Here is a 25,162-nt window from a genome sequence, read left to right on the forward strand (position 1 = left end):
GTCTTCATATCTTTGTTTTATTTTTATTATCTTTTTCATCTCCCCCTCCCATTCCTTCTCCTTCTCTCTCCATTCGTTTCCTTCTCTGTCCCTCAGTACTTCTTCTTTCTCGTCCCACTTCCACATCTTCCCTTCTATCCATAATTTCATATATCCTGTTTTGACTATTTTCCCCCTTTCCTCTTTCCTTCTCCGTTACCTATCTTAACCTCCATTGCACTTTTCTTTCTTCCCATGTGAGGTCGTCTTCTATCCTTTCTTTTCTCCCTGCCAATCTCTTTTTTTCTGCCATTATTCTTGTTTTCTGTTCCATTGTCGCTATTTTTACCACCGCCCATTCTCCCTTTCCTATCCCCTTTCTGCCCCCTCTCCTGACTTCTTCAATTTCGATCTTTTCTCCTATCACCCCTATTAAGTTCCGTACTTCTTCTTGTCCATCTCCACTATCTTTCATTTCTATACCCTTTATTATTATATTCCTTTTCCTTATCTCCCTTTCCTTTCTTTCCCACTTCATCTGCAGCACCTTCAGCCTACTTTCCAATTCTTCACTTTTCCTTTCCCCATGTTCTTTTCCTGTCTTATTCTCTATCTCTTCTAGCCTTTCTTCTATTTTTTATCCTCTATTTTACCTTTCATCTCTATCTTCTTTATGCTCTCTTCTATTTCCCTCAGCGATTTTCTGTCCTTTTTCCTTTCCTTTTCCCACTCTTCTCTCATTTCTTTCAGATCGTTCATCACTCCCTTTATCTCTTTCCATCCTTGTCTCCACGTCTCTCTTATTCCCTCCTTAATTTCTTCCCATATCATCTCTCTGATTTCTTCCATCCAAGTCCTTTCTTGCTTGCCTTCTTTATCCTTTTTTTCCGGCTTTCTTTCTATCCTTTGGCTTACCTTAATTACTTCCTCTTCCTTTTCTTCTCTTCCCTCACTCTATCTCACTTTTCCTTTTTCCTCTATCCTTCTCTCTATTTCCGTAATGTATCACTGCTTTTTCTTCCATGTTCTTCCATCTTCTTTGCCTTTCTTACGCTTTCTCTTTCCTTTCCTTCCTTTTCTGTTCCTTCCTTTTCTTTTCTTTCCCCCATGTTGAAGTCCCTCCACCATGTCTGGTTCGTCTGTTCCCTTAGCCACTCTCTGATTTCTCTAAATTCACTCCTTCCTCCGTCTTCCTCCGTCCCACTCTTATCTTGCCTGTCCTCTCCATCCTTTTTTACTGTCATTCCTGTTCTTTCCTGTTCTTTCCTAACCTCTGTGTTAATTTTTTCGTTTTGTTTTCATATTTATTTCCCGTCTTTATCTGCCTTCCCGTCTTCTGTCCTCTGCCCTTCGTTCTTTTCCCGTACGATGTAGCTCTCTTCACCGTCACTTCTGTCTCTGCACGCCTCTACCGCCTTTTTCTCACTGCACTCCTAACCTCAATTTCTGCTCACTTATCTTTTTCTCCTCTCTTCTTCTCCAACTTATTTTTTTTCACATTCTTATTTCCAACCTCTTCTCAGTACTTCTTTTTCTTATTGCGCCACTTTCCTGCTCTTCCTCCCTGCCTTTCTCTTGTTAACATCACATCTTTCTCCCACACTCGAAAACAAACACCTTCTCACCATGCTCTCGGAAACGGACAAAACATTAATTATATATTCCCATATTATTATGTCTGCCCGGTTTTTTTTCGAAAATATGACCCATATATATCCTGAAAAATTCAAGGAAACACTTACTTTTATTCTGCACTTCCAAAGCTTGGAGGAGGCGTTGCATTAATGCAACGGGAACCTCCACATTGTGCTCAACAACGGTCGTATCCGTCGTATCCCTCCGTGCTGGCAGTGGAGGAGGTGGTGACGGTGGTCGCAGAGGAAGTGGCGGTTGTGCTTCGCTGTGGCCCGCTGAGGTGCCCGGTGAGGGAGGCGCCCCCATAATCATGACCTCCATTTGTTTCTGTAAATCTTGAATAAAAAAAAATGTTAAACAGCATTGATGAAGAAAAGAATTATTTTATAGGAAATATATGATTAGTGTTAATATTATATACTTACTGGTCACCTCTTCATTTGGATTCCGTTCCATATTTTTTGTTGATACTGTTAGTCAGCCTTTTTTTTCAATCTGGAATTACAGTAACTTGGAAGTTAATATGGATATGAATCGGGAAGTTAAAAATAAACTTGTTAGAAAATCAGATTAGTGTACCTATGGAGACTTACCTGTAAACCGTACAGCTCGAGAAGCACTATCAAACTGATGCTATAAGTACACATGTTTCGCGAATTCCCCACTGAGGACAACGATTCATACTTCGTTTCCTTTATTTTGTTCGATACGACAACCGTGTTGACAACAGCGTTAGCCGCATACCATCGGCAGATGCGAAATATAAAACAGAAAACATCACAGCACGTGATGTCCGAAAATTCAACGCGCAAGCGTCGTCCAAATTAATTATATTTTTCAATATGATATCAATTCATTATATATGTATTGCGACGTTGTCCCTTTTTCGAACGGTTTTATGGCCGACGAAAAACGGTCAACCCCGAGATTTTATAGGCTCTGAGACCGGGCCGTGCGCGGCCGTGCGGACACGGTCCTCTCGGTGCAAAGGCGGAACTCGGTGGAGGCTTGAACGAACAACGCGACGATAGTTCGGGCGCCAGGTATTGAGAAAATACCACGCGAAACACGATGGTGACCTCGAACTCGGGGAAGCCGAGTCCGAGAGTCAAGCCTCCACGAAACGCGGTCTGAAATAATGACGCGAACGGCCAGATGATTCGAGCGCAGGAGATAACGGGGACAGCCCTCACGGCAGGACGGATCTCGCAGGTGAAGAATCAACAAACGGAATTGGCTCTTAATCTTTAATGGTCACGAAAGTAAAAGATACAGGCGAGCGGCCACGAGGCCGCGAACCGGGAGCCCGCGCTCCTTGTACACTTTAGCGGAAGATGATCGTTCGCTGAGCGCGTTAGTCTATCGTGATTCTATCGCGGACGTACGATGCTACGGTACAATATTCGATTTGTTCGTCGATACAAGATTCCGCGAGGCGCGGATGAACGGCGCAATTCCTACGACTGTCGCGAGAGTCCGAGACGAAGCGAAATTGCCGACGTGCGATGGATAATCCACGGCCGTACGCGGGATTCGAGGCGCGTAGACCGCCGCGGTTCACGCGTAATTCCGCCTACGCTTCTACCGTCGCCGACTATCCGAACCGAAGACTATTCGAGACTTATTCGATACCGACACAACTCCCGAGGAAGACTTCCGATTTACGAAATTAAGGGAACTCTTGTCGCGAAGGCTCACAGCGTCCTTGAGGAGGACGCGAGCGAAGGCTCGAGGCGCCCTGCGCCTCGGCTCTTACGAAATCTCCGAGGACGAGACGAACACGTGTCGTCCTCGCGCGAATAACACGAGCCACCACGATTAACGAATCGAGGAATCACAGAATCGGCTTACCGTTGACGATATTCACGCTAGCCGCTACCGATGGACTTCGTAGGCTTCGCTGAAGGTTGCCCCTCGACCGAAATTCCGAGCTGGATCCGGAAAAGCCACCCGCGACGCGAAACTAAGCGGTATTCGGTAGTTGCAAGGACGAGATTATTTGAAGCGAAACGCGACTATACTCGATGAGCCTCTGTGCGACAGTGGTTCCTCGATCCGCATCGACGGAACGCATCGATCCTGGTTCCCCCCACTCCGAGCGTATTGCCGAATTTTCCGATAGGTGCCGTACGCAACGCAACTAGGTTGTCGCAGGATCGCAACTACGAAAAAGTCCTAGGGCCCCAGACTTTACGCGACCACTTAATTTACCGCGACCTTTGAATTCCCGCTCGCCCTCGGCGAGCGGTTCGCATAATCCTCGGCAGCCAATTCGACACACCACCCACGCTGAGATCCTAGTTGAGCGGGATGAGACGGCGGCGGGACTCGGGCATGCTGTTGTTCGCTATAGGATCTCTTCGTCCCACGACGGCGCCTCCGGGTTTGTTCGCCCGTGTGTGATGACTTGTTTTGCTGCTTCCGGCGCCGGATTTGTTCGTTGGCCATCCTTTTATTCGGTATTTGATCCTTCGGCACCTTTTCGGACTCGTACGCTTTCTTTAGGATCGATAATTGCCTGAAACGTCGTACTCCGTACGCACAACAGATGGCATTAGTACGGTGCACGAAATCGGAAGATTTTCCTCTCGGAGTGCTCTTATGGCCTGCGGGTGGCTTACGTAACCGAGAAAGGTCGGTCCGGTCCACACGTAATTCGGCTGTTTGACCGAGTTCAAACGGCGAAGTGACGTCGCACGCTTGCAACGTCACAGTATAAATATTAATTCTGGATACAATCAAATTATATATATATATATATCTCTCTCTCTCGCGCTCTCTCTCCCTCCCACTCTCTCTCTCTCTATCTCCATGGCGCTCAATTTTCGGTTCCGCTACAGTAGGCAACCCGATTCTAAATTTTCGGTTCTCCTTCGGAAGGCAACCCACTCGGCGTCTTATCGTGACAGAACTATTTTATATAATAGAGAAAATGTAATGTAAAATTTTTTTTTTGTACTTTCATCGATATTCTTCGAAAATGTATTCTCGGCAGTAGAGATGATTAACTCACTCTTGCATTGGGATGTTTTTTGATTATTGTAAGCGGTAACATTAGCATTAGTTGCATAATTAAAAAAAAAAATTTTTTTTAATTAAAAAAAAATTAATTATTTTTTCGCAAACGATACAACTTCTCATTATCCGGGTTTGCAGTATTGATCTTGGTTTTCTTCGATACTGTTAAGTTAAATTGTCCCAAAATATATAAACCGCGCTCAATTTTGAAACTCTGCCCAGTGCTACATACAACATTTGTAAAGTTCGCCTTTCTGATTTTTTAAAATCCAAACATACTTTCTCGTATGTTTGTCCCTGACTTTTATGAATTGTAATCGCTTCAGCAGGAACCACTGGAAATTGACTACGTGTGATTTGATATTTTTCCTCACTCGACATATTTACTTGATTCGATACTTTTATTATTGGTGTTAAATTTTGATCAATATTTGCATTTTTCATATAATTACGATAACGAGTTCTTACTTTCACTCCTACTCTGGGCAATTGAAAATCTAACCACAATATAGACGGAATTTTAGTATTTTCTTGAAAGGTAATAAATTTTAATATTCCGCATGCTCCATTAACCAATACGTCTTCAACATCAATGTTATTAATTATCATATATTTTATATTAATTTTCAATTTAATCTCAGTTAATAATTCGTTTTGAACTGATTGTGTTTTTAAAGATTGTAATATAAATTTTTTTTGTACTTTCATCGATATTCTTCGAAAATGTATTCTCGGCAGTAGAGATGATTAACTCACTCTTGCAGTGGGATATTTTTCGATTATTGTAAGCGGTAACATCATCGTAAGGTATAAAAAAAAATTTTAAAAAAAATTTTTTTTTTTAATTTAAAAAAAATCGAAAGAAAATTTTTTTGTGTAATTACGTTTGTTTCTTCGGTGGAAACTTTCCGTTCTCTCGTATAAATTGCATTGTTGAATGAACTTCTTTCGAAAAAAACTAAAAAAACTAAAAAACTACTTGACCAAAATGGACCAAAATCTAATCAGCTCTAAGTTACAGCGGGGCACATCGATTGCATCATACATCATCCTGATCGCGTTGTTACTTTTTCTGAAAACGTTAACGAAAAATTTGATACCATAGAAACAGACATACGCACACACACACACACACACACACACACACACACACACACACACACACACATACGAACATTTTGCTGAAAATAGTCTAAAATGACTGCAATGACCGTGAAACGTGAAGATCTGCTAAAAAATCGATTTTCGATTTTCGGGGTCATTACAATAACTTCCCTATAAAATCGGGAAGTTAAAAATTTCTTCCATAAAAACGTATGCTATTATTGTTTATAAAGTTTCAATAGACAAATTGCAAAAAAGGGCTCTGTACGTTACCCTGCAGTAAGATAGAGAATATTTCAATGTCTAAATTATCCAAAAATATTGCTTTTTCGCAATATGTCTTGAGCTGGTTTGCACACGTCGCACAGTGGGGTATTTGGCCTGAAAAAGTGGAAAAAACTATTGTAGCGTTATTTATAGGCTCAAGGTTATAATATTATATAAGCTACAACATTATGAAATCAAAAATACATTTTAGTATTTAAAAAATCAAATTTACCTCGATTAAAAAAAAAAAAAAAATTTTTTTAACTTTTACATATTGAAATTTGTAGACGACTGAATACTGTTCCTCTTTTGTTCGAAACATTTTTGCCTCAGATTATCGAGAACCCATGAAAAACCGTGGCGATAGTAGAATATTTGCACCGAAAAGCTGAAAAGAATTATTTTTGCACATAAATTGTATTGAAATGATGTAAATTATTATTTTGTGCAAAATATGTGAATCTCGAAACTTTTTAGTAAATAAATATACATTATAAGAAAATTTTAAATTATTACCATTCCTCAGATAATGCTTTTTCTTCGGTTGAATCTGCTGATGTAGTTTCATCAGTAAATAGAAAAAATAATATTGCAGCCTTATTCTTCAGACCTTTAACTACAACGAACAACAAAAATTTTATGCCATGCGCAAAAATTTAGAAATAGAATTTTTTCCACTTTTTCGGGCCAAATACGCCACTGTGCGTCGCACAGTGGGGTATTTGCACCGAAAAGCCGGACAGAGCTAATTTAAAATTGGCTCAATCTTCAAATTCGCATAACTTTGCCGAGAATAATCCAAAAGTGATGAAACATCCACGATTATAAAGCGTAAATCTTCTCTACTTTTTGATGCTGTAGGTAATTTTTATAAAAATCACTGCTAAAGCGGCAATACACATATAAAATCTGATTTATGAAATATGTTGATATGACAGGTTAACAATATTTTGTATGTATATACAATTACGATACTCACAATTAATTTTTGTTAAAAACGTTTTGCAAAAATGTTCTTCAAGTAATATTTCCCTATCATGATGATTGTATATGCTTGAATGCTTGACGCTCTTCTTCTGTGTAATTTTGTTGATTGAAAAATTGTTCCAGACATTTCCATTTCTGACTAATATTTTTCTCTTTGTGCTCCTGCATTATGTCGAATAATCTTTGTCGGGTGATTAGTTTGATTCCAGATGAGTCCAACCAATTTAATTAATCTTACGAATAATAAACTTAACACAGCATAATTAACACGCACTAAACATAAACTACACAAAACAATACTTAAACTAAAAAAAAATACACTACACACAATATAATTTACACTAAAAAATTTAACTAAACGTTATACGCATATAAAATCGCCTTTGAAAGTTTGAATATTTCGCTCTGTAGTCTTCGATCGCACTGTTACAATGTTACAACTGAATGCAGTCAAAAGCCAGCGGACGAGGACCAGAGGACTTACAATTAGTCGAAGGCTTATCTGCAGCATAGCAATAACATTTCAAATGGCTATAATCTAAACAGTTCTTTCGACGAGGTTCCGAGAATTCAAGAGGAGGCCCGTCGAACGCGAACGTACAGGCGTGCATGGAGCGCTACAATTCTCAATCACCTTCTAACTAAATTAGCTATAAAACTTCGAGTCAGATCAAGTTAGATTCAATTCTTTTTGCACTTTGTTCGCCGATATATACTGAATAAAATGACATCAAATAGAACACGCGGACTCACACGGAAGTATAACAAAATCCTTGATGAAGTTCTAAAATCATAAGAAAAATTGCTGAATTATTGATTACTTTTAAATATTAATTAAATGCACAAATATACGCAACAGAAATAAATACTGTTTCAAATATACATGTAAGCCTGTGCGTAATCAAGCTTGGCTTCATCGCTTGTCGACACGCGCGTGAGAGTCAGTATGTAACAAGACTCCGAGCTGTTAGCATCGATGTTATTGTATCGATGTATACAAAGGTTTGCTATCGGCAATTGTATTGATTCAGGTTAGTTTTAAGCTTACTCGTTTACTGTAATATTTCTGGACTCCGCTAATTTGTACATATTATTAATATTACAGTTGTTTACTGCATCATATATGTGTTGAATCTTACCCAAAACTTCGCTCCATTTGGACTCTCTAAATTGTAACTCACAAATCAATACAATGGAGTTTAAGGTGTTACGTCCCGGGTCGGATATGATCCGACGAAACGACGCCCAGACGGGGCGGGGACGTAACCGACCAATTTATTTAAGACGATCTTAGATCCACGTGGCGCGTAACGTCCACGTCTGATCAGGGACCCGATACCGGCGTTCGTCGTTGTTGAAAAGGGGCGAAGAGGGAAATGAATGGACGTCGTCCGGCGGGGATGTCGCGACGGAGCGACGAACTGCGCGATGACGGTGACAGCTCCCTGCGAGCAGAGTGTCACTATGTGGGCGTGTGTGTTACTCGTCCGAACGCGTGGGTTGTTCGATTCGTGACAGGATTCTCGACCGAAGGGAAATTAGTGTTCTCTCGGTACCGAGCACCCTCTGGGCTCAGACGTACACGATTGATACACCAATTTTAGGGGTTATGGGAACGAATGTGAAGAATGTGAGGGATGTGAGGAATCGATCGGCGGACCGATTGGGATTGGACAACCCGGAGACCCACACGCACACACGCACACACTCGCGATCACTCCACTCGGTCACTGATCGACGAAACTTTAATAATACCACCTTAGGGTGAGTATTCTGCGGACGACGTAACGTTCGTAACGCGGGTCCTCGATACTGATTTCCTCTAGTGGAGGGAGACTCGGAAGGAATCGGATCGGTATCAACCTCCACGGGAGAGGAGGCGCGGAATCTGGCCGTCCGACGGTCGTTTCTTCGCGGCGCGGAGGCGTTTCAGCGCGGTCAGCGGTTCCTTCTTCGCGTCGCGGAGGTATCGCGATCTCTCGACGGTCCACTATTTTCACCCGACGGAGAAAAGGGACGTCGCGAATGATCCTGGGCCGTTTGGCGATTCCCAAGTACGGGTTATAAGCGGTGCCTCTTCCTTCGGCGCGTAGCTGTCGCACCAATTTACCGATTTGGTAGCTTCTACCGGCGCGACGGGGCATGGGAGATAGCGAGGAGCAAGGTGTTGCTGAATTAAAGCTGCGAAGTAATAGGTTTAAACAAGCAAAGTATAATGAACCAGAATAGATACAAAGTAATGATTTGCGAGCAGAACTCGTGCAACAAAATAGCGCAGAAATGGCAATTGTAATAAGAATTATAAAGCGAGCGAGCTCGTGTGAACAAAGTAGCGCAGAAATAGCAATTGTGATAAGAATTATAAAGCGAGCGAGCTCGTATGAACAAAATAGCACAGAAATAGCAATTGTAATATGAATTATAATGCGAGCAAGCTCGTTCAAACAAAAATAGTGCCAAATTAACAAAAATAGCAATTGCAATATGAATAGTAATGCGAGCAAGCTCGTATAAGCCAAATAACACAAAATTAACAATTGAAATGTGAATAATAAAGCGAGCAAATCGCATAAACAAGATAGCACGAAAATAGTAATTATAAATTTGAAATGATAATGCGAGTAAGCTCGTACAACAAAATAACGGTGACGGTTTACGAGTAACCTCGTACGACCAATAAACCAGAATAATATCTGTAAATACGTAATAATAATCTACGAGCAGACTCGAATAACAATTTAGAACCAAATGATATATAAAGAAATAGTGTAAATGGTAAGGAGCAATACGACCTGAATATCGTGAACGATCTGAAATAGAGTCCGAAAACGCGAGAAAAGACTGAGTCGAACTGAATTCGATTGAAGACGCGAGAGAACTGAATTAGTAGAATTCCGAAACTGGAAGAGAGCGATTCGCGCGATTTCGTCTTATTTATAATAAGAGCGCGGACCATAGGGATTCGGTGAACCGCGAAGTCCTTTTGTCTAAATCGTACCAGGCACGGACGAATATGTTGTCGTCGATGTATACTTTTCGCAGTTCGAACGAAACGACGGTTTAGATGTACGTACACCTGTACTCGCGGTTGCCATGCTGGCGTCCGCTTGTACCGGTGACTATCGCTTCTTTCCCGATTCCCTATGTTCACTCTCACGGGGATATGTATATATATATAAATACGCGTAAGATATATATATATACATATCGCTGTGTACGGATTTAAACGCGATTTCGGTTTGGATTTTACGAAGGAAGTATACGTATACCATATATATATATATATGTATGTACAGCGAGAATTTGCTCATACGAACAAAACCGACGCAACACGTCGGTACGACGTTACACCTTACCCCTTGGGGCGCGAACTTTTCCGGCGGCAACGCAATGGAACGCGGATGCTGCTGACGACGTGTTGGATATGGGGGGTGTGGGGTCTGCTGAGGAAACTCCAAATCCAACGTCGGACGACGTCACACCTTCCTCCCCGGGATGGCGACTTTCCGGGGGGGGGGGCTCTTCGGGCGCGATGCCCTACCAGACGACGAAGTGGCATTAGGGCGCTGGATTGTTAGCTCTCAGCGGGAGCTGATATCGCCGGAGTTCCTCCACATGTGGGCTGCTCCTGAATATGGTTTTGGCCATGATAATGCTGAGCCGCGTCCCGCATTCGTTGCAGTCCAACGGGGGTTGCGTGCGAAACAGAGGCCCTTTGCAGTTCGCACAGGTGTTCCTCATCCACCTGATCCACTGGATGGAGTGGACGTGGAACGCCTCTCCGGTCCCTTGCACGTGCTGGTTGCAACGCTGGCAGATGTCTCGGCCTTTGGTGTCGGAGTAGGCAGTTCCCTGGTAGCACTGGTGCCAGTCAAAGGGAGAGCTGAACCTGGCTGCCTTCTCTCTGGCAGTGGCGCGCGGTTTGGCGAAGAGGCACATGGTGGCTGGGTGACGGATCCTCGTCGTATGTCAGGGTGTCGTCGTGCAGCGCGAGACGACGGCCGATCGGGGGGGGGGATAATACACGGGAAGGTGGGGGGGTTTTTGCCTTCTTCAATTTGTCGGCGTGAACGATTTTGAAGCCTCTTCTGGTGTTGATCTTGATGTTATTGTTTGGCAGGATTTCGGCGACCTCGTAGGAACCAGTGTATTGCGCATCGAATTTACCTTTCCTTGGTTCGTTCAAGAGGTAAACTTTGTCGCCTACGGCGATTGCTTGCAGACGCACTTGTCTGTCGTAGTACTGCTTGGACCTCTCCTTGGCCGCGACGAGATTTGCTCTTGCTTGGTTCAGGGTTTCCGTAATTTTCCTCTGCAGCCCCTGGTAATAGTCGTCATATGACTCGTTCTCCAGGTGCGGAGCTGCCGAGTCGGGAACCGGGACACGCGCCAGCGATCCAAACACCAGCTCGTGGGGGGTGAATTTTGTACCCTCGTGTACGCTCGTATTGTAGCTGAACATGGCTAAATTGAGCCATGTATTCCAGTTGCCGTGTGTGACGAATTGCTTGAGATACTCCGTCAGGACGTGGTGCGATCTCTCTATCGATCCATTGCTTTGAGGGTGGTACGCAGTCGTTTGGACTCGTGCGATTTTGAATCTTTTGGCTACGGCTTTCATCAGGGAGCTGATGAAATTCCTCCCTTGGTCCGTCAGGATTGCCTTTGGTGCCCCGAATCTGCAGATGAGATGTTCAACGAGGGCGTCGGCGGTTTCGACGGCGCCGATGCCCTTTAGTGGGATCGCCAAGGAGTACTTTGTCAGTAGATCCTGCATCGTGAGGATGTACTGGTGGCCTTCGGGTGTCGGTGAGAGCGGGCCTACAACGTCCAATGACACCTTGTCGAACGCCCTTCCTGGCGTGTCCGTCAGAGTCATCGGAAGACGGGGTTTCACCCTTGTGAGCTTGTGCAGCTGGCAGCTGGGGCAATTGTTGACGAAAGTGGTGACGTCAGCCTTCAGGGTCTGCCAGTAGTACTTCTCTCTGATCCTCTTGTACGTCTTCGTGATTCCTTTGTGGCCGCCGTAGGCGGAGGCGTGATTATCCGTGAGGATATCTTGCCGCCTATCTTCCGCAGGGATTTGTACGTCGTGGGAACATAGAAAAATTCGTAGGGGAACTTGGGAGAAGGTTTCGACGATGGACGCCTGGATATGGTGCCATGGGATGTTGTCGAGGGTGGATCTGGAGAATGAGAATGTGGGGAGTTGTAGCTCGGTGACCACATTGTATAGGGAACGGAGACATTCGTGGACGTCGTCTAGGGTAGCCTCATGGAACGACGTCTGTTTGACCGGCAGCTGGATCAGTTTAAACGATCCGAAGTCGTCTACCTTGGCCCTATGGAGGACGAGTTCAGCGCTGTTCGTCAGCCTCCCTTGTTTAAAAAGGTCAGCTGCTCCTGGGTCCGCCGGTCTGCCGTCCCGCGTTATGAAGCAGACCAAATTGTCCTTCCGCATGATGAGCCTATCGCGGAGGTGGACGATGATGCGACCATGCGCGGGGGCCTGCGGGCTCTCGGACCCGAAGGTCGCGTCTCCCGGGCTCGAGTCGTCCGTGGGGGCGTCGGCGAGCCGCTGGTCCACGGTGGCCGAGGGGGGAAATGACCCCGGGCTGGCGGGACTGTAGGAACTGTGGGGGAGGGACGACGTCATAGGCCTAGAGTCTGATGGGTGGGCGATTGGGGAGGGAGGCTCCGGAAAATACGGAGTCGTGTTGAGAAAGCCGGGAAGGGGGGTATGCGGAGCGGGGGTGGAGGTTGCTACGGGATCGTCTCCCTCTATGATAGTTTCAGGTGTACTATCCCCTGGTGATTCTGACGACGTGTCGTGTAACCACCACTGGGAACGCGGACTTCGAGGGGTCGGTATCGGTCGGCGACTCCTTGTTTGAGGGGGCGTGAAGTATTCGTAGCTCCCTAGCGTGACGTCGAAGGTAGGGTCGTCTGCTGCTCGTGATGCTGGGGAGGGGATTGTTTCTTCCGATGTGTCCTCGTAGATGGGGAGGGCTACCGGGTTGCGGGACAATGCATCCGCGTTTGAATTCGCCCTGCCTGGCTTGTACAAGATTTTGTAATCGAATTCCGCAAGTTTTAGCCTCCATCGGAGCAGACGTGAGGTTGGGTCCTTTACTGAATTCATCCAGACCAGGGGGCGGTGGTCTGTGATTAGTACAAATTGTCGGCCGTAGATGTACGGTCGGAAATACTGGACAGCAAAAACTATGGCCAAACACTCCTTTTCGATCGTGGAGTAATTTAATTCCGCTCCGTGCAGGATTCGCGATGCGTAGGCGACCGGGCGGTCTTTACCTACTTCCCCCTGGCTCAGGACTGCTCCGATGGCATGGCCCGAGGCATCGCATGTTACATTGAATGGCTTATCGAAGTCGGGGTATTGGAGGACCGGTTCGCAGCACAAGGCTGAGCGGAGCGCGTCGAATGCTCTTTCCTGGTCCGGTCCCCACGCAAATTTCGTGTTCTTGGTTAGGAGCTTGGTTAAGGGTTTGGAGATCTGCGCGAACTTGTCTATAAATCGTCGGTAGTATCCTGCGAGTCCCAGGAATTCGCGTACATTTTTCGCGGATTTCGGTCGCGGATAGTTTTGGACGGCGCTTATTTTTTTTGGGCAGGGCTTGACTCCTTGCTCGCTAATTTGGTGGCCGAGGTAAGCCACTTCCTTGAAAAGAAAGCCGCACTTTGACGGTTGAAGCTTCAAATTCGCGTTCCTGAGGCGGTTAGCTAATTTGTTGAACTTTGCGCGGTGTTCCTCCAGGGTACGGGCGTATATTACAATATCGTCCAAGTAGACGAATAGCTCGTTTCCCTGGAGTCCGCTTAGGATGTTGTCCATTAGGCGTTGGAAGGTAGCGGGGGCGTTTTTCAGCCCAAACGGCATACGATTGTACTGGTAATGGCCGAATGGGGTGGAAAACGCGGTTTTCGCAGCGTCCGCTGGGTCCATGGCGATTTGGTGGAAGCCGCTAGCCAAGTCAAATACGCTAAAATATTTAGCGCTACCCAGCTGGTCAAGAATTTCGTTTATGCTGGGTAGCGGGTATGCATCGGCTATCGACTTTTCATTCAACGCACGGTAATCTATCACCATACGCCATTTCTTGGTACCGTCGGCGTCCGGTTTCTTGGGCACGATCCACAAGGGGGAGTTGTATGGTGAATTGGACGGAACTACTATGTCATTGGCTAGGAGGTCGCGCATTTGTCTATCAATCTCTTCCTTGTGGATCGGCGGGTAGCGATACTGCTTCGTATGCACAGGGACGTCGTCTGTCGTCGGAATTTTGTGGGTCACGGCGTTAGTTTTGCCTAAACGGCTCCCTTGGAGGTGGAAGAGATCATGGTTTTCGTGTAATAGGGTTTTGACGTGGGACGCCTCGTCCGAGTTGAGGTGGTTCAGTGGGATTGTTTCGCAGAGTTCTTTCATACGCAGAGTGATATCCTGCGGGGAGAAGTGAACTCCTTTTGTTTCTATCTCTGTAATCGGCGCGAAGTGATCATTTTTGATCGACTCGTACGGGCGAGTCGTACGAGGTGTAGCGAGATAGTTTGAAACAGTTCCGGATTTAAGATATGAATTAGGATTAGAATAATCCGAAGCGGATTCGGAGGTTGAATTTAAATTAGAATAAGAATGATCCGAAGCGGATTCGGATTTTGAATTTGACGCGAGGTGATCATTATTGATCGACTCGTACGGTCGAGTCGTACGAGATGCGAAATTAGTAGGACGTTCCGAAACTGACCCGGAATCAGGAATGGGGTTGGGTGTGGGAGGGGAATATAGCGGAGGATCTTCGATTTCTTCTACCTCCAATGTGGGTAGACGGAAGGATGCTGCCTCGGCCGATGTGTTAAAGCACCGTAGGCATGCCCTTCCGTTCGAGTTGGTGACGAGACAGTCGCCTAGAAATACGCCCTGTTTAATTTCTATACGGCGGATGTAACCGACGGTCGGTCCGGTTACGTTAACGGCGATGCAGGCGGCGGTACGGGCTTCGATTGCGAACTCGCACGTGTTCGAGAACGGTACGTTGAGGTGATCTTTGGAGATTTCTCTTTTCGTAAAGGAGATCTCTCCATTTTCGTGGAAAAAGGGGGCACCAAGAATGCCGTCGATATTAGAAGGGAGGACATCGGGGAAAACCTGGAAGGAGACAGGGATGGCGTCGTTGAGCTCCGCGTCGATCCGGCCTAAGGTACTGGTGACACCTTCGGTGATACCATGGACTTGGACAACGTCTCCCGAGTCGACCGGGACACCGGGCTTTACGCTAGACGATTTGATGATGTTTAATTCAGACCCCGTGTCGACGAGGAACTCACACGGCGTTGTGAATTGTGGCGCGGTAACGGTCACGCGGGGTATCGGCGAATCAGCCGCGAGAGTTATCGCGGAGACGAGACGGGGGGCATTTCGAGGTGTCCCACCGGTCGTGGGACGTTTCTTGAAGTTGGGGCCTCCCGACCAGACGCTGGTTCGGACGGGAGGCTGGTCCCGTTTCCCTGTCTCAAATTGTTATTATATTCCCGCTTGCGACATTCGTGAATGTCATGGCCCGGGTTTTTGCAATACCTGCAAAATTTCGCCGATTCGGAGGGGAAACGGTCGCGGGGTTCTTGAGACGGGGGCGTTGGGGCCCGTGCAATGAGAGGAGTCGGGGGTGCGGGGCGTCGGACACCCTCGTGCGGGCTTCTGAAACTCGGGTCACGCCAAGCTGAAGGCTCGGCGTAGGGACGGCGGTCGGGTGTGCGGCTTCGAGTTTCGTGATAACCGCGAAGCTCGTGAGGGGGAAGGTCGTACCGGTCGCGAGTCTCAGGGGCGCGACGTCGAGGCTCCGGTGAATAATGGTCGCGGCGATCTGGCGTAGTGGACCTTGCCTCCGAGAAGTGTACGTGGCGATAGTCGTCGCGAAGGGGTTCTCGGTAACGTAGCTTATCAAGCTCGTATTGTTTGTAGGCAGAAATGGCCTCGTTGAAAACTACACGCAGCGGCTCGTTTCGGAGCGGGCGGACCTCGGCGCGTAACGTGGGGATAAGGCCGCGAATGAAACTGTCTATAGTAAGGGTGTCGATATCGTCGACGTTGGTCCCGTCGCGGTGGCAATCTAGGATCGCGGTGCGTAAGTCTTTTACACGACTGATAAAGTCGAGCACGTGTTCGGTGGGCCGCTGCGAGATGCTTGCCAGTTCGCCTCGGTACTGGTCAACGAAGCGATGGGGACCCAGCACGTCTTTAAGACGGCTGCAGAGGTCTGAAATAGTGGAGCAATCTTCGTCCTCCACGGCCGCGTAGGCGCGACCGCGGAGCTTGTTGCAGACGAGTTTGGTCAGCGTGTGTTCTGCGTACGCGGGTATGACCTCGCGTGCGCGTTTGCACGCTCGGATGAATTGTAGGACGGTCATATTACTGCCATCGAAGGTGGGTATGAATTCTACTGCTTGCTTAACAGTGAAATTCACAGGGTCTGGGCGAGGAGCTTCGGTAAAGGGGGTTGAATCGTAGCGGGGGCGGAAGCGTGCAGCGTTCGAGTCAAGGTGGTTCAAACGCATCTCATGAAGGTCGCGACGCATTGCTAAGAGTTCATTTTCACGCGCGCGTTGTTCTGACTCGCGTAGGCTCGCCGCGGTTTCAAGGGCGGCGGCGCGCTCCTGGAGGGCGGCTTCCTTCTTGGCGAGTTCCAATTGGAACGCGAATAGGTCCTCCTCGGAGAGAGGTGAGGGCACGTTAGAATTCAATTTTGATGCAGCGGAATCCATCGTGAAGAGAGAGGGTTAGGCGATACAAGGCCGCCAAAGAGCGGGAAAGAAAGGAATTTCGATTAGATTTTCAGCAACGAACAACCGGCTTTATTCGGCGATCGTCGTGTCCTACCGACTGCGCCAAAAATAACCTCCTGTTACGTCCCGGGTCGGATATGATCCGACGAAACGACGCCCAGACGGGGCGGGGACGTAACCGACCAATTTATTTAAGACGATCTTAGATCCACGTGGCGCGTAACGTCCACGTCTGATCAGGGACCCGATACCGGCGTTCGTCGTTGTTGAAAAGGGGCGAAGAGGGAAATGAATGGACGTCGTCCGGCGGGGATGTCGCGACGGAGCGACGAACTGCGCGATGGCGGTGACAGCTCCCTGCGAGCAGAGTGTCACTATGTGGGCGTGTGTGTTACTCGTCCGAACGCGTGGGTTGTTCGATTCGTGACAGGATTCTCGACCGAAGGGAAATTAGTGTTCTCTCGGTACCGAGCACCCTCTGGGCTCAGACGTACACGATTGATACACCAATTTTAGGGGTTATGGGAACGAATGTGAAGAATGTGAGGGATGTGAGGAATCGATCGGCGGACCGATTGGGATTGGACAACCCGGAGACCCACACGCACACACGCACACACTCGCGATCACTCCACTCGGTCACTGATCGACGAAACTTTAATAATACCACCTTAGGGTGAGTATTCTGCGGACGACGTAACGTTCGTAACGCGGGTCCTCGATACTGATTTCCTCTAGTGGAGGGAGACTCGGAAGGAATCGGATCGGTATCAACCTCCACGGGAGAGGAGGCGCGGAATCTGGCCGTCCGACGGTCGTTTCTTCGCGGCGCGGAGGCGTTTCAGCGCGGTCAGCGGTTCCTTCTTCGCGTCGCGGAGGTATCGCGATCTCTCGACGGTCCACTATTTTCACCCGACGGAGAAAAGGGACGTCGCGAATGATCCTGGGCCGTTTGGCGATTCCCAAGTACGGGTTATAAGCGGTGCCTCTTCCTTCGGCGCGTAGCTGTCGCATCAATTTACCGATTTGGTAGCTTCTACCGGCGCGACGGGGCATGGGAGATAGCGAGGAGCAAGGTGTTGCTGAATTAAAGCTGCGAAGTAATAGGTTTAAACAAGCAAAGTATAATGAACCAGAATAGATACAAAGTAATGATTTGCGAGCAGAACTCGTGCAACAAAATAGCGCAGAAATGGCAATTGTAATAAGAATTATAAAGCGAGCGAGCTCGTGTGAACAAAGTAGCGCAGAAATAGCAATTGTGATAAGAATTATAAAGCGAGCGAGCTCGTATGAACAAAATAGCACAGAAATAGCAATTGTAATATGAATTATAATGCGAGCAAGCTCGTTCAAACAAAAATAGTGCCAAATTAACAAAAATAGCAATTGCAATATGAATAGTAATGCGAGCAAGCTCGTATAAGCCAAATAACACAAAATTAACAATTGAAATGTGAATAATAAAGCGAGCAAATCGCATAAACAAGATAGCACGAAAATAGTAATTATAAATTTGAAATGATAATGCGAGTAAGCTCGTACAACAAAATAACGGTGACGGTTTACGAGTAACCTCGTACGACCAATAAACCAGAATAATATCTGTAAATACGTAATAATAATCTACGAGCAGACTCGAATAACAATTTAGAACCAAATGATATATAAAGAAATAGTGTAAATGGTAAGGAGCAATACGACCTGAATATCGTGAACGATCTGAAATAGAGTCCGAAAACGCGAGAAAAGACTGAGTCGAACTGAATTCGATTGAAGACGCGAGAGAACTGAATTAGTAGAATTCCGAAACTGGAAGAGAGCGATTCGCGCGATTTCGTCTTATTTATAATAAGAGCGCGGACCATAGGGATTCGGTGAACCGCGAAGTCCTTTTGTCTAAATCGTACCAGGCACGGACGAATATGTTGTCGTCGATGTATACTTTTCGCAGTTCGAACGAAACGACGGTTTAGATGTACGTACACCTGTACTCGCGGTTGCCATGCTGGCGTCCGCTTGTACCGGTGACTATCGCTTCTTTCCCGATTCCCTATGTTCACTCTCACGGGGATATGTATATATATATAAATACGCGTAAGATATATATATACATATCGCTGTGTACGGATTTAAACGCGATTTCGGTTTGGATTTTACGAAGGAAGTATACGTATACCATATATATATATATGTATGTACAGCGAGAATTTGCTCATACGAACAAAACCGACGCAACACGTCGGTACGACGTTACAAAGGCAAAGTTTTATTTTGTTTCGGAGGCCGGTGCAGATACGAAAAGCACCGTAGTTAAAGTGAAAAGAATTCAGCTGCTTGGTCGAGAGGAAAGTTTTTTGTTTCCAGCAGATAAGCAGACGAGTGTTCAGCATGGAAGGCTTTTTGAAAATCCTATCGTTAAAAACGTAGTTAAAAGTTTGAAGGTTCGCAATAAATTTCGCAATGTGGTGTTGACTTTATCTGAAGACCTTCAGAAAATTTACTTGGATACAGGAGGCAACGTTGTGTTGTATGACGAATATCTGGAAGAGGCTAATATCGAGCAAGAGTCAAGGCCAAACGAACAGTCAACAATCACAAGTGAAAGAAAAACAAGTGCCTTGGTAAAGGATATAGTGATTGAAAAGTTCGATAATGAAAATATAAATGCGAGCGCTTGGATTAATTTATTTGTGCAGGAGTGTGACAGAGTGGGGATTGCCCAAAATAAATACGCTGAAGTATTACGATTGTTTCTAGAGAAATCCGCATTAGATTGGTATAATGTTTTTGTAAAGCAGAACTCTCTGTTAAATTGGGAGGCATGGAATAACGCCTTTATTGACACCTTCTCTGCACAGTCCTGGACAGATATAGCGTATGCTTATAATTTTAAATTCTATAACGGCTCGCTACTAGAATACGCGTTAAAGAAAAGAAGATTATTGATAGAAGCGGATGATAGCTTGTCTACAAACACACAAATTAACATGATTGTAATTAGTTTACCAAAATTTATTCAAAATAAGTTAGATAGAAAATCCATCATAAATATAGAAAATTTAATGTCAAAATTAAAACAACTCGGTAAAATTAACGATTCGAAAAATGACAATGTAAATAAGAGAATGCTAAGTGAAAAAAGACCATGTAGCATTTGTGATAAGTTAGGTTTCAAAAATAGATTGCATTCAGAAAGTATATGCCGTAATAAAGATAGGCAAATTAAAAATTTTAAAAATGAAAATATCAAGGTTACAAATAATAACGAATTGCAGGAAGTAGTAGCAAGTTATGAGGAGGCAAAAAACGAATAGTTCTCCCACTTATAAAAATTAAGCTTTTTGCAAATGGTTGTCCAGCAATTGGTTTATATGATTCGGGATCCAACATCTCCATGGTTAATAGCACCTTTATGAACGATAATAAAAATATTAAACAAATAATAGGTGGGAGAGATACTATTAAATGCGTAGCTGGAACGGCGAAAACGGAGGGGATTGCAATAATACGTACTAAAATTGGTAACTTAGAAGAGGATTTTCCGTTTTTCATAGTTAAGGAAAGTATTGATTGTGAATTTCTATTAGGACTAGATTCAATAACAAAATTCAAGCTCTGCCAGGATGAAAATTTGAAGATATCACAGAAACAACAGAAAAATAAAAATTTAGATAAGCAAAGTAACATTAGTGAAACAAGCACTAATAGTATAGAAGATATTATAAAAAAAAATGAAATAATTTTTGCCAAATCAAAGTTTGATATAGGAACAGTAAAGGATTATGAAGCCACAGTGAAACTGACAGAAAATAGATATATTTCAAAGAAACCTTATAGATGCTCTTTTCAAGATAAATTAGAAATTGAGAAACAAGTGGAGGATTTGTTGAATGCAGGTTTAATAGAAGAGTCAAGCAGTCCTTATGCAGCTCCTGTAACCATGGTTTTTAAGAGAGAAGAAGGGAAAAGATCACGCTTGTGTATCGATTTTAAAGAGCTCAACAAAATAGTAGTGCCAGAAAGTCAGCCTTTCCCAAGGATAGATGATCTTACGGTACGCGCCAGAAATAGTAAGTTTTTTTCAAAATTCGATGTGAACTCGGCGTTTTGGTCGATTCCGGTGCGTGCAAAAGACAGATATAAGCTGGCCTTTGTAACCCATCATGGCCACTGGCAGTGGAGATGTTTACCTTTTGGTTTGAAATCTGCTCCCGCTATCTTTCAAAGAGTCTTAGCAAGCGTGATAAGAAAAAATAAATTGGATTCTTTCACAGTAAATTATATAGATGATATATTGGTGTTCTCTAAAACTTACGAAGAACATTTATATCATGTAGAGCGGGTTCTGCAAGCATTATATGAACAAGGTTTCAAACTGAATAAAAAAAAATGTCAGTTCGTCCAAGAAAAGATAACATATTTGGGACACGAAATTGGAAACAATATGATTAAACCAATAAACGATAATTTAATGGCTATTAAGAAGTTTCCAATACCTACAACAAAAACACAAATCAGACAGTTTTTAGGCAAGATTAATTTTTATTTGGAGTTTATACCAAATCACGTAGCCTTACTGGATCCTCTAAGAAATTTGTTAAGGAAAAATGTATCCTTCGATTGGTCTGAAGAGTGTATGAATAGTTTTAATTTAACAAAAGAATATTTGTGCACAGTTCCTGCCTTGGCAATTTTTGATCCAGAGGCCCCAATATTTATTTTCACTGACGCAAGTATCGAAGGAGTGGGAGCAATATTGAAACAGCCACAGGAAGATAACTCCTCGAAGTCGGTGTTTTTCTTTTCTAGAAAGTTGACAGACGCTCAGAAAAAGAAGAAAGCTATTTTTATAGAATGTTTAGCCATTAAAGAAGCCATTTTATACTGGCAATTTTATTTGATAGGAAAGAAATTCGTAGTATTTACGGATCATAGACCATTGGAAAATTTCAATATAAAAAAAAGTAATGATATGGAACTGGTTCAGATCTTGAATTATATTTCACATTTTGATTTTGAAATGGTATATAATCCGGGTAAAGAAAATACTGAAGCTGATTGTTTGTCTAGAAATCCGGTTTTGGACTCACATGAGGATACAAACAGTGATTCTGTGATTAAAACCTCAAATTTACTGAAATTGAACGATATCAAAGAAAATCAGAAATTGTTAAAAGTTGATGATAAATGCATTATTAAAGATGATATAATTTATAAAATTCTAAATAATAGAGAGAAAATATGGATTACTGAAGAATTCGGAAAGTTTCTTATCACCGAGGTACACGCTGATCAGGGTCATATAGGCACAAAACAGTTAATTTTAACCTTTGGCCAAAAATTTTATTTCAAAAATATGTATAAGCACATAAGATTGACTTGTAGATCTTGTGAAACTTGCATTAAAAATAAATCGAGAATAGGTATCTTTAAAGCCCCTTTATCTCAACTTGGACCAGCAAAGGAACCTTTCGAAATAGTGTCGATTGACACAATAGGAGGTTTCAAAGGTAATAAAAGTACAAAAAAATATTTACATTTGGCGGTGGATCATTTTACAAGATTTGCATACATAATAACCTCAAAGACTCAAGTTGCAAAAGATTTTTTAAATCTAATCAAGAAAGTAGAAAAAAATGGAAGTATTAAATTGGTTTTCGCAGATCAATATCCTGGTATAAATTCAGCACAGTTTAAGCAATATCTAAATAAACAGAAAGTAGCATTGGTTTTTACAGCAGTGGATTGTGCGTTTTCTAACGGATTGAACGAGAGGACAAATCAGACTTTGGTAAACAGAATACGATGTAAAATTTATGAAAATAAAAATAAATCATGGCCTCAGGTAGCAGAGGAATGTGTAAAGGATTACAACAACACAATTCACAGCTCGACCGGATTTACTCCTAATTATCTGCTGACAGGATTAAACCACTCATTTTTACCTGACGAAGTGAACGACAATAATTTGACAAATTTAGTCAACAATAGAGAAATAGCTTTTAAGAAATCAAAAGAAATTCACAATCAGAATAAAGAATATTATGATAAGAATGTAAAACAGATAAATTATAAGGTAGGAGATTTAGTTTATGTACAAAACGCTAATAAATTGAATAAAAATAAAATAGATCCAATTAGAGTAGGTCCTTTTAAAATTAAAGAGAAAATTTCTGATGTAATGTTCTTGTTAGATAGTAGATTAAGGAAAAATGAGTCAAATATTTTTCATGCTAGTAAGATTGTTCCTTTCACCGATGGAAGGGACCCTCGGTCTTAAAAAGGGGGGATGTAAGCCTGTGCGTAATCAAGCTTGGCTTCATCGCTTGTCGACACGCGCGTGAGAGTCAGTATGTAACAAGACTCCGAGCTGTTAGCATCGATGTTATTGTATCGATGTATACAAAGGTTTGCTATCGGCAATTGTATTGATTCAGGTTAGTTTTAAGCTTACTCGTTTACTGTAATATTTCTGGACTCCGCTAATTTGTACATATTATTAATATTACAGTTGTTTACTGCATCATATATGTGTTGAATCTTACCCAAAACTTCGCTCCATTTGGACTCTCTAAATTGTAACTCACATACATATAAATATTAATGCTAAAAATAAATATTTATATTAATATTTACTTATTACAAAGTTTCGCGATCTACATATTTATATCAAATTAACAAATTACATTATTTCAACATAATTTACATGGAAAAATAATTTTCACCAGCTTTTTGGTGAAAGAACTGCAGTGTCACGATTTTCCAAGGGTTTCCGATAATCTGACGATAAAATCTTTCCAACAAAAGTTGAACAGTATTTAAAATTTAAACATGTACAAACACCTATACAATATAAAATTTCAGAAACAATTTTTTTACAAGAATAGCAATACCGCTATGACGGAGAGCGCGGTAGCATACAAATCAACAGCAACAACAACAACAACAACAACAACAACAACAACCACCACCACCATCACAGAAGAAGCGGCCGCGACCGTAGTACCGAAAGAGACGACCGTGATTCCAAAAGGAAAGCAAAATTTATAATAATTATTATTAGGAATTAATTTTTTTACTTCAATATTATACTTATTATCTCAAAATATTTTATTAATTTATATAAATATATGAATATATTAGGTTGGGGAAAAAGAAATACATTATTTTTACGTTATCTCAAGCGGAGAAATGATGGATTTCTTTTTCCCAAACCTAATATGTATATATTACTATTATGTACAACTTTATTGGTTTCCCTTAGCGTTACAATCCTTATACAAGTTCTCCTTCTCCGTCTTTTCGCCGCTCTTAGTCTCTGTATTATTCTGGTGTCCCGTACACAGGCATTTTTTGCAATTTGTCTCTTGAAACTTTATAAACAATAACAGCGTTCGTTTTTATAGAAGAAAATTTTTTCAGTACACTTGTTCCAAAAAAGGGCACTGTACGGAACACCTCAATAATACTCTCCGTATTTAAAAAAAAAAATATTGCTTCTGCGCTTCAGAAGGTAGTATAAGTTCATCGAAAAATCAAGCTGCTTGGTTATATCACTCCGTCTTCGTCCCTCCTGCGAGCGACATATCTCCCTCTCCGTCGCAGCCCTGCAGGAGAGACGAGGATCTCTCTATCCTTCTCCTACTTCAAACGTAGGTCAGTTACGCTCGGAGAAGAAGCCCAGCACGCGTCTCGTGGCTCGGAGCACTATGGCCTTGACGGGGAGCGAGACGCGCGGGCGGGACAAGTCGGAAAGCGCGATAGCGAAGCAGCCATGTTGGAATACGAATTGTTCAGTTTTATAACTATCACGCGGGTAAGCCGCATTTAGCGAAGAAGCAATATTTTTTGATGCTCTTTGTGTTGAAATGTTCTCTGAACTATCGCGGGGTCCCGTACAGAGCCCTTTCTTGGATTGTACTGAATACAATTTCTTCTATAAAAAGTTTCAAAATTGCAAAATTGGCAAATTGCAAAAAAGGGCACTGTACGATACCCCACGATAATTCAGAGACTATTTCAACGCCAAAATTATCCAGGAAATAGAAACAGAGATAGGGAGAGGAGGGGAGTTTACTGAAGAGTGTTACACAAAGTGACAGGGCAAAGCAGTATCAATGGCAATATGATAGAATAGAAGACAGATACTATGTAAATTACATACAAATTAGGGATAGCCAGGGAGCAAACTACCTAAATAGAGACTATAAAGGAAGAGGCCAAAGCATGATCGCTAGGACCTGAAAAAAGGAGAAGAGAAAAAGCCCAAGAGGAAGGAAGAAGACAAATGGAAATCATCATGCATGCACACGGCCGAAGGGCAAGAAATGAACCTATTTTCTACTACAACTGGGATTGAATTGGGGGGAAC

The 25,162-nt window shown here is 43.5% G+C and overlaps 1 long non-coding RNA gene across 1 annotated transcript; it reads left to right on the top strand.

Annotated features, from left to right (window-relative positions):
* The first annotated feature begins 7,875 nt into the window (after window positions 1-7,875).
* Window positions 7,876-23,313, top strand: LOC143218662 (uncharacterized). Its single transcript, XR_013011137.1, has 2 exons — window positions 7,876-8,194; window positions 19,050-23,313. It is a non-coding gene; the product is annotated as an uncharacterized LOC143218662 (long non-coding RNA).
* Window positions 23,314-25,162: the final 1,849 nt, after the last annotated feature.

The sequence above is a fragment of the Lasioglossum baleicum genome, chromosome 20 (genome assembly GCF_051020765.1).
Source record: "Lasioglossum baleicum chromosome 20, iyLasBale1, whole genome shotgun sequence".
Taxonomy (NCBI): domain Eukaryota; kingdom Metazoa; phylum Arthropoda; class Insecta; order Hymenoptera; family Halictidae; genus Lasioglossum; species Lasioglossum baleicum.